Below are 10,316 nucleotides of genomic sequence, written 5' to 3' on the forward strand. Positions count from 1 at the left end.
TCAGAAACCTGTATCTCACTCAAAACAGCATGGATGTTTTTTCCAAGTTTGTAGTCGTGTGGAAGCACCAGAGACACAAAATAACACCCCATATCCCACAAAAAGGGATTTTTCATAATATGGGCACTTTAAGTTGGTTGTGTAATGCCTCCTGCATTTCAAGACTTGTTTGTATTCTATTCTCTATACCCATAAAACAAAATCAACAAAATTAACAAGACTACACTAGAAATAAGCACAAAAGGAAAAGTCTGTTGTATTTTGTAAGCCACAGTGGCAGTACACCAAAGCAAAGTCATGCCTGGACAACACTGTAGTGTCCAAACCATGTACACTACCTTTTGCATAATCCAACGCTACATTGCGCTAGAGATGGTGAACATATGCATTGCAGTTCTAAAACACTACACTTGGCAGTGATGATGCAATATGATGATTAATAAGTGTCCAAAATTGCAATTTCTAAGCACAAGGGAGCCCTATCGAATGTTTGTCATGATGGGATCCAAGTGAGCAATTTGAGACAGCGCTCATGACCTCACATACAAAGGACATGAGCATAGCAAAGAAACCATCATTTTTAGATTGATCATTGAGCTTCCACTGGAGAAAATGAAGCACCTTAAGGACAGGACAAAAAAAAGCTAAAGATGTTTATGGAAGTCAATCATTTAATGACAACTTGAGCGGTCATCAATCTCAAGCATTTGTTTACCAAAACAACTTATCAAGCTAAATAAATCTAAATAAAGCTAAATATACTATTGCTATCTATCACAGTGTCCAGACGCTGCAGATTTCCAAAAACCTGCCTCCATATCCATCTTAAGCTTGAGGGCAAATGAGGCAGAATCTTAGCGGAAATGAAAAAGTGGTGATTAGAGGGCAGGGCCATATCCATCATACGCAGCTCTGTAGCTTGCATCTCTCTGATAATTCATCTCACTTTAGCAGCTGACAGCAAAGAAGCAGAAATTGATGTTTGCTCTAGTAGTAAAGGGTTGGCCCCATAAACAGAGCATTGTTTTAAGCCTTTAATTAAGCCAGTGGGAAAATGGCACATCGGTCTCTAGAGAAATGTAGACTGAGAGCCTCAACCTGTCTCTGGAGGAGAGAAAATTGACACAGGCACATAGAAAAAAAGATGAGGAGGAGGAGGGGGATGACCACAAGGGACAGAAATGACTCCCTTTTTCTCTCTATTAGCTTTAGGCCTGATGAAATGTGAATTTGCTGCCTCATTACAAGGGAAATTACACAAGCACACAGAAAACCTCCCTATGCCATTTAATCCGAGAGGTATGAGGACACTCCTCACATGCAAACGCAAGTCATGGAGGCTTTCAGTGTGAGAAGCATTGAGTTTATGCTGATGGGTTTTGCTGGCAGAAGCAACAACAGCACACAATGATATATGAATTTGTATTCTCTTTAATATGCCTCTTCTCTTCTGAGGAGAATTCAAATAAAAATGTGAAACAGCATCAACAGTACCTGATAGAAAAAAAGAAAAAAGAAAAACACAGCATAAGAAATGTATAAAATAAAAATTCATAAACTATACGTGGGTCCATTTTTAAAAAGTCAGAGGACCAGTCCCTTCTGTTGTTTTATTTGCTGTAGAATACATAAACATAAACTTGTTTTTCAGTTGATTTATATATTTTCTAACTAGAACTCACTCATAAAACAACTTAGCTTAATATGTATCATGATATTGCAAATGTATGCTAATTTTCATTTAAAATTTAAATGTTATAACGTGTTCAAAGCAATTAACTGTGTTTACTTGATTTGCATGCTGTAGTTGTTTTATAGGAGCAATAATGACTGGATGTCGTTGCTCTAAAATCACTATATAGTGTATTGTGTCTTATTGCTTCTGTACCAGAGGGGTATGAGCCCTCCTCCTTCGTCTCTACACACCATTCATACAAGCATTGCAGGCAGAGAACAGAGAGGCTGGAAAGGCAGCAGCACTTGACCACTTTTCACACTGGCCTGTGAAATGGAGGCAGAGCTGACACGTGCGAGGCACTTGGCCACTGCTGCAGAATTTAACCGCGAGCCCACTTGGCTCCAACACAAGGCCAACAAGGTGTCAGGCAGGCGGGTCAGCCAATGGAAATGAATAGAGGACCTGTTCAAGGCCAGCTGAAACCATTCACACTTCATTTTCTACTTTAACAGATTTTGGGGTAATGCATTATGACTCCCAGAAAAACACTTCAGAATACATAGGGATAAATAATAACCACGGAAAAACCTGGGCAGCCAGCCATGAAAGTGACCCGTTCTGCCATTTATTCAGACAGCATCCAACTTAGACAAGCTTGAGGAAACACCTTCACACATCAAAGCATTATACCTCCTTGAACAGACACCTTAATTTACACAGGAAACCCTTTTGAGCCAAGGCCACTTTCTCTCACTGTCCAACGGCAAGTATACACCATTTGAAGGAAAGGAAATAGATGTTACTGACCATTCCTTGAATGGTGTGGCCGATTATGTGGATTGACTGGAGCATGAGGGGGGATTGTGTAAGTCAATACTGTGTCAATGTCCAGATGGTTAATAAAGGTCAACTTAAAAAATTGCGGTTGGAGACAACCTACACAGAGTTGGCGAAACCAAATTTGCAAAAGGACTCCGCAGTTATGAGAACTCTGGGAAATTGAAACAATACAAGGTGAATGGACTGGAGATAGAACCCTCAAGGTTGATAACTTTTTTTGGACAGTCTAAGAGCCATTTTAGTACATAAGTTGTTTCCATCAAGCAAATTTTGAGAGAAGTTTTAACAAGTCGCAAAAAAATTTGAATAGTTTCATCAACTGGTTTGAGCGGATAAACTAGGGTACAGAGTAGTTTGGTCAGGAGACGGCGTATAGGCTACACATGGCTGTAATCCACTAATAAACAGAGAAGAGGAGGAGGTTGCAAATTGGAAATGGGAAACACACTTCACCCAACCCAATTCAGGCCTGTAGTTAACGTGTACTGTACTAACAGAGTGAAAATTGTGAATTTCCTCGCAAGATAAATAAAGTTTTCTTCTTTTTCTTTATTTCTTGGGGCTTTCTGGTTGAGGCAGGCATATAACAATGATTGGAAAAATGATTAAAAAAAGATTTGTCTACCATAGAAGATGCACACGTTTTGGTATGTTTCATGTCTTTCCTTCTCCGTTCCACCTCAGCCGAAGGCAAAAGTCTGTTTACTTTTTGTCATATTTCATCTTTCATATATTGTAATCATTTTGTCAGATGTTTTTGCTATTTGGCCTGTACTTGATAGTGACAGAGATTGAATAGCAGCAAAGAATGGAGAACTGGGTCTGCATTGTGTTTAGCATACATGCAGAGGGACAAGGACATCAAACAGGAGTCCCCTGAGGGCTTGGCTTTGACGTAATGAAATCAATAGAGGAGAGTGACTCCAGTGACTTGTCCGCTGCCACTGGTTCATCTATCTGAGAAACAGTTTGCTTACACAAGCACATTGCTGAGCAGATACCAATAAAAATAAAACAGCAAAGCCCATTCCAAACCCCACATACAGTATACCTGACCTCCCAGTGGAGTTCTACCCATTAAACAAATTTCATTAACCCTAGGTTCAAACATAACATTTGCCAAGCACTGTGATGTTCCATGGTCAAATCTTCACATACTTATTCATATTTTCCTTTGTCAAACCCGGAGCCTGTCATTGACTGGCAGAGCAATAACAAGGCTGTGGAGCGGATGTGTTACTGTCACTCCAAAACAAGAAGACAGACTCATAAAACTGCGTTGTGAGTGTGAGTGTTCAGCACCTTGAAGATGCCGTCAGTCTGTGATAAAAAGGAGTATTTTGTGTCACGTTGTAGAGAAGCGAGATGGGCGTGGGGATATACAAAGAATAATAAAACTTTCTGTAATTCACGTGTCATTAAGGGCTCGGCTGAGAGAGCTGTGATGCAGTGAGAGAGAGATAAACAAGGAAAGGAGGTCTAATGGATTTTAGTTTGAAGAGACTCAGCTGTAATTCACAGACACATGTCCTTTTTCATTCTCTTTACATGTTTTATCACTTTCTTCGTTTGAGCATGTCCTGCTGACTGAATTGTGAACTCAAAGATGTCAATCAAATATTTGTTTTGTTTTTTACCAGTATCTTGAGGACATGAATGGTATTTAAAATAAGAGTAACAATCCAACATAATTATTTTCTTCTACACTTTAATAAGGAACATATAAATCACAAAGCTGGTGCTTGACTCTTTTTATGTTAGAATTATTTTACATAAATCTAGAAACATCATTTTACATTTTGACTACTACTACTACTACTACTACTACTACTACTACTACTACTACTACTAGACTGGCATTTTGAGGAATATGACATTTGACAATACACTTTATATTCTGTGTATATATTTGTTCCAACACCTTAGTGAAGCAACAGTGTGTCAGATTTACAACACACTAGGTGAACTATACAGTTTTCAAAAAAACAATTGTGATTGTTGTTTTACATTATATCAATGGAAAATTATCAGATGTCCATTTTATTAGACATACAGAATTGACAGGGAAATACAACTAATGAGAAACATAATATTCAACAAGAATGATAGTGTGGCATAAACAAGCTGCAATGATTAGAAATCATTGCAAGAAATCTTGCTTTTACTAAACATCACCCAAAATGCCTGTTAACAGGCGCCTGAGTAGCTCACCCGGTTGAGTCTGTGCCCATTTACACAGGCTCAGTCCTCAGCCATGGGTTTGATTCCGACCTGCAGCCTTTTGCTGCCTGACATTCCCCTTCTCTCTCCCCTTACAAGTCTAAGCTGTTCTGTCACAAACAAAAGCCTAAGTTACCCAAAAAATCTTAAAAAATGTATGCCTGTTAACCCCCATCGGCTCCAAGTTACTGAATTCTAGTTTACATGAATCTTCAAAAAAATAATACATATAGACTCCACAAAGTACTGACTAAATAATCAATTGTTGTCAATCTTAACAGTACAATATACTTTTTAGGCTTTGTGTTGTTTAATGGTTGGTTCACTGGTAAATAAAAGGTATAAGAAAATAAATCTAAATGTACTAATACACACACTCAAATCCCAAAACACACAGTAGCAGCAGCTGCTGTCTGGAGAGCTGCAGCTCATTACCATGGTACCTGAGGCTTAAAGCAGAACTAGAGGTTTCCCCGTGACAGAGTGAAGGCGAGCTAGGACTCTGAAAACCTCCAACCAGGCATATAATACAGCTCCACTTCAACATGATCAAGGTTTCACCAAGAGTGTTATTTCCCCTCCCTCCTTATTTTGTTCATTTACCACTACAATGCTACACCACAAATCCAATAAACTCTAAGAAGAAAATGCACATTCTCAGATGAAAAAAGGTCTTCTCATGCACAAACAGGGTTAACTACTAACTATCTCATGACAGATGGATAAAAAGCTAAGATAAGATCAGGCAAGGGGGGGTGAATGGAATGAAAACACCAGGCATGCAGACTGGCAAGTCTCATAAAACACATCCTCTTTCTCCAGACAATTGCCGGCATGCCGGGCTGCAGAGCTGTGAGGAAGATTGCAGTCAGAGAACAGAGCCCTTCAACGTTGGAGTTTAAATCTTCTGCTCCTGACAAAGAAAGTTTTGAGGATTTCTCCACAGAAGTGAGGTCACTGACAGAACTGCTTTTACTGATGAGATAAAGGGATGATGCATGAACCTGCCAGATGTAACCAAAACTCAAACTGTACTTTCTCCACTGCAACCTTCCCTCCTCCCTCTGCTCGCTCTCTCTCTCCCTTGATCCCTCCCCCTCTTGTCTGATCTCTCTACCTCTCTCTCACTCTCTCTACACACACACACTCAGATGCACACACGCAGAAAAGAGTAGAAAGCCAGAGAGGAGAACTGCGGCGGCAAGATGGGGATATTCTGCCTGCATGGGCTCTGTCGCTAAGGCGTCCGGAGTTCAGCCACTGTGCGTGTGTGTGTGTGCGTGTGTGTGAGTGTGTGTATGCATGTGTGAGTGAGTGTGAGCCCCTGCCGACGCCGTGCGGAGAAGGAAAGGGGAGAGCGGGTGGAGAGGAGGAAAAGAGAAGGGGAGTGTTGACTCTGACTGGGGCTTAGAGGAACCTCACGCCACTGGATCAGAGGACGCCGATGTGCAACAACTACCCCAACTACTGCTGCTGCTGCTGCCCTGCCTGCGTGCTGCCGCCAGCCTGTCCTCTTAACTTCTGCCATGGCATAGCCTCCTCTTCCAGCTCGCCTCTAATCCACTAAGGAAAAGGGCATGTATGGGCACAACCAGGGATCTAGGCTAACGCATCCTTTCCGTCAGTAATTCACAGTCTGAGGTGAGTCGCTCTTCTCTGTTCTTGTCCTCTCCTTTATTTCACCTCTTTGTCTGCAACTGCAAGGGGGAAAGTCTGTCAAATAACCTCTGGTGGTGGGAAATCCGAGGGATTTGCTCGCTCTGTGGGACTGAGCCCAGGATAATCCACAGGGAATGTTTTCACTGGAGATTTTGCCTTTTAGTCGGCTGATCAAATATCAAATACGTGTGGCAGATGAAAGGAGGTAAATCTCAGATTGATTTTAGTTCAGCTTAGTTGCCTCTGCTGGGGTGAAGTGGTTAAGGGAGATTCCAGGCAGCGGCTGAAAAAAAATGTGCTGGTGCTGAGTTCAAAAGACCATCAGTCAGTTTAGAAAACTTTAGACATGAAAAATGTTTATTTCATAATATGCAGGGAAAAACTCACTTCCACTGCTATCTGACATTTATCAGATCTGGCAGGTCAGTTTTCTTTTTCGGAAATGATTGTGATCTAGATTTAAGATGACTGGCTCCACACACACTGCTAAACAGTGATTGCGTACAAGGTCTTGCATGATGCTGCATTTCCTCTCAGTTGTGCAGCTGAGTGAGCATTACATAAACCACACTGGTCTCTTAACCAAAAGAAAAATTGTAAGAATTGTTGCATTAAGCGGTTGTCCCACGTACGGAGGCAGCAGTGTTTTGCAGCACAGAAGAATAGGTAATGAGAGCTAGGCATCAGGCAGTTGGCGGCTTCTGATTAAGGAATTTAAACTAAAAACTAATCTAGATTAATGGACTGGTGAAGTCACCATCTTCTTACAGATTATTGGAGCGTGTGTGTGTGTGTGTGTGTGTGTGTGTGTGTGTGTGTGTGTGTGTGTGTATTGTGTGTGTCTAAGCGGTAGAGAGAAAGAGAGAATGAAAGAGAGAGAACATGGGTTGCCTGGAACCCTCACATCTCCAATGTCCTTTAGATGCCACACAAAACACACGTCATTCCCACTCATCTCCACAAACCTCCTCCCATCGCTCCTACTCCCCTTCAAACCCTATCTCACATCAACGCTCTGATACAATCTCCCCTCTGCTCTATTTCACTTTGCACAGACACTGAGAAGAGGACTGAGGGAAACAGATGAAGATAGATAAGGAGAAAGACAGAGATATAGACAAAGGGGAAAAGACATTGTCTATGAGAAATAGTAGGGAGGGTATGCCAAGAGAGGATATTGAATTTTCTTTGTCTTTTTACAATTGAAGGGTATTATGTACTGACACAGAAGAGTGACATGAAGAGTACATACATACCCACATACCGACTATAAAAATGACAGGATAGTGATGAAAGTTGTTTCAGAAAAAAGAAATAACATGTTCCCCTGCATCCGTCACTGGCTGCCTAGTCTTCCTTTAGCCTATGTGCTACATCTGTGAGAACTGGGCACGGCCATCCAGGAGTGATGGACGTGATGGCCCACCACTTCAAAATCAATCTATATTTTTGGGAATATCAGTCTGCCCCTCACCCTGTATTAATGATGTGAGAAGAGAAGAGAGAGAGAGAGAGAGAGAGAGAGAGAGAAGAGAGAGAGAGAGAAGAGAGAGAGAGAGAGAGAGAGAGAGAGAGAGAGAGAGAGCACACCCGACGTTTTCTGCCATTTAAAAGGCAAGAAAGGTGTGCATGCCACCCCTGTACACAATCACTCCAAATGCAGTGGTACATGAAGATTGAAAATGTAAAACAATGCTTGGACAAAGCTTTTACACACGGAGATGTCATGCATCAACTAATGTAATTGAGTTGGCTTAAACAAAAATAGCATTTTCAGAAACATGCATGACCCTTGCCTGTCCAAACAAAGCAAATATGGCAGAAAGTGTGAAGGTGGGAAAAAGTGGGGGACCACTCGTTTGAAAGGGTTTTCAAACGAGTGGTGAAGTGAGCTTTCACCTTCCGTGGCCCTGGGAAGGGTATTCATTCTTCCACAAAACAAATAGCTCTCCTATTAAAGAATGACTTCTTTTGGAACACGCCAGATGTTACCTTTCATGTGCTAATAGGATTATTCATTCAAAGTCTGATTTTATTTTCCCTGGGAGCACCACAACGGCAAGCAGCTGAGGTGAATCGCGTGCGTCTGTTGTTGAAGACGGAAAGGTGTTTGTGTGTGTGTGTGTGTGTGTGTGTTTGTGTGTGTTTTTGTGTGTGTGTTGTGTTTGGTGGTGTGTGTGTGTGTGTGTGTGTGTGTGTGTGTGTGTGTGTGTGTGTGTGTGTGTGTGTGTTGTCACTTCATACTTCTGTTACTCTTTGCACACAATCCCACCTGGGTGTTGTTCTCAGTGTGCACTGGTGTATGTGTGTGGAAAGCATGTGCTCCCCACTGCTTTGCAGTAGAAGCCCAGTCTGCTGAGGCTCCAACAGGCCCAGAGACAGGAGGAACAGAGGATAGGAGTTTCCTGTGGTAAAAGAAGAAAGTAGAGTCTAGGTATCTATATATTTATTGTTTCATTACTTTTAGCTTAGCAACTACAAATTCTTTGGATTAAAAAAAAAAATCTCTTCATGGTTTCTTCAATTAACAGTTTTGTCTATAACATAACAAGGCCCAAGGCGCCATCTTCAAATTGATGGTTTTGTTCCAAATAACAGTCCAAACCTTGTAGATATTCGATTTCCAATTACATAAAAGAGAAAAAAAGGTTTTTTTTTATATTTGATCTTAAACAAGCAAATGTTTTGCACTTTTGCTTGATAAATGTCAAAGAATTTCTCAATTATCAAATGTGTCAAATACGTTTCTGTGGATCGACTAATCGTTTCAACACTAATTACTTGTGGCTTAGGTATTTACATCCAGCATTTTGTTTATATCGTATCGATATCGTGATATGAGACTAGATATTGTCTTAGCTTTTGGATATCGTAATATGGCATAAGTGTTGTCCTTACCTGGTTTTAAAGGCTGCATTACAGTAAAGTTGTCATTTTCTGAACTTATCGGACTATTGTAACTGTTCTATAATTTTCCTTTACCCACTTAGTCATTATAGCCACATAACTGATGATTATTTAACAAAAATCTCATTGTTTAAATATTTTGTGAAAGCATCAATAGTCAACACTACAATATCGTTGTGGTAACAATATCAAGGTATTTGGTCAAAAATATATCGCGATATTTGATTTTCTCTATGTCACCCAGCCTTAGGACTGTAGGCAACTACACCTGCCTAAGCATGCATGTGCATGCATGCGCACAAGGCAACCAAAACGTGCACCTACTTTCTCCTACTCACAGCTCCATAGTGCTACTAGAGGTCTAATTCTCCTGATACTAACTTGCTCTCTGTTGTGTTAAGAAGCATATATGAAACACAAATATGAAACTTTGAAAGGATATTTTGGGGTGAGGGCTAAGGCGATCAGCTTAGTTATTGTTATTTACAGTATGTGTCCTGCAAACACAGCTGATGACTCAAACTGTCATTCACGTCAAATCCTTCAGGGATAAGACCGTCACAGTAGCTAAAAGCCTGACATTTATTTTTTGATTTCATGTACCGACTAATTAGACAAGCATAGAGAGGAAGGTCCTTCGACCAATTGAAAATAGAAACATCTTCAAATGACAGTGTGTTTGTTTGTAAAGTGGCTTCATACAGTACAGCCTCTCCTTCTCTCCCTCCACTGCTTTCATGATATTCAGTTGAGCTGACAAAATGATACATCTTATTGACTAGACAGGATGGCTTTTGCCATCTCTTTCCCCCTTTGGGACCTCTATTCTTGTTCATGGATCCTTCTCCATGGTTTCGTCTTCCCATTTCATCATTATCTGTCTATTTTACTCACTTTCAATTCTGCTCCATTCAAGCAGAGCAAAAACTCTACACCTACATCCATGCACCTGTTTTTTCTAGTCTTTTACTCTACATTACCATCCTTGTGTGTGTGTGTGTGTGTGTGTGTG

At 40.8% G+C, this 10,316-nt stretch overlaps 2 protein-coding genes across 6 annotated transcripts in view; one reads left to right on the forward strand and one right to left on the reverse strand.

Moving 5' to 3' along the window:
* Nucleotides 1-10,316, reverse strand: part of dock1 (dedicator of cytokinesis 1) — a 172,353-nt gene that overhangs the window by 62,339 nt on the left and 99,698 nt on the right. The window lies entirely within an intron of this gene.
* insyn2a (inhibitory synaptic factor 2A) overlaps nt 5,881-10,316 on the forward strand; it is a 30,684-nt gene continuing 26,248 nt past the window's right edge. For both annotated transcript variants that reach the window (XR_004327165.1, XM_032501817.1), the window contains exon 1: nt 5,881-6,379. The gene's annotated coding sequence lies outside the window, so the exon portion shown is untranslated. The remainder of the gene's footprint in view (nt 6,380-10,316) is intronic.

Source organism: Etheostoma spectabile, chromosome 21 (genome assembly GCF_008692095.1).
Source record: "Etheostoma spectabile isolate EspeVRDwgs_2016 chromosome 21, UIUC_Espe_1.0, whole genome shotgun sequence".
Lineage (NCBI taxonomy): Eukaryota > Metazoa > Chordata > Actinopteri > Perciformes > Percidae > Etheostoma > Etheostoma spectabile.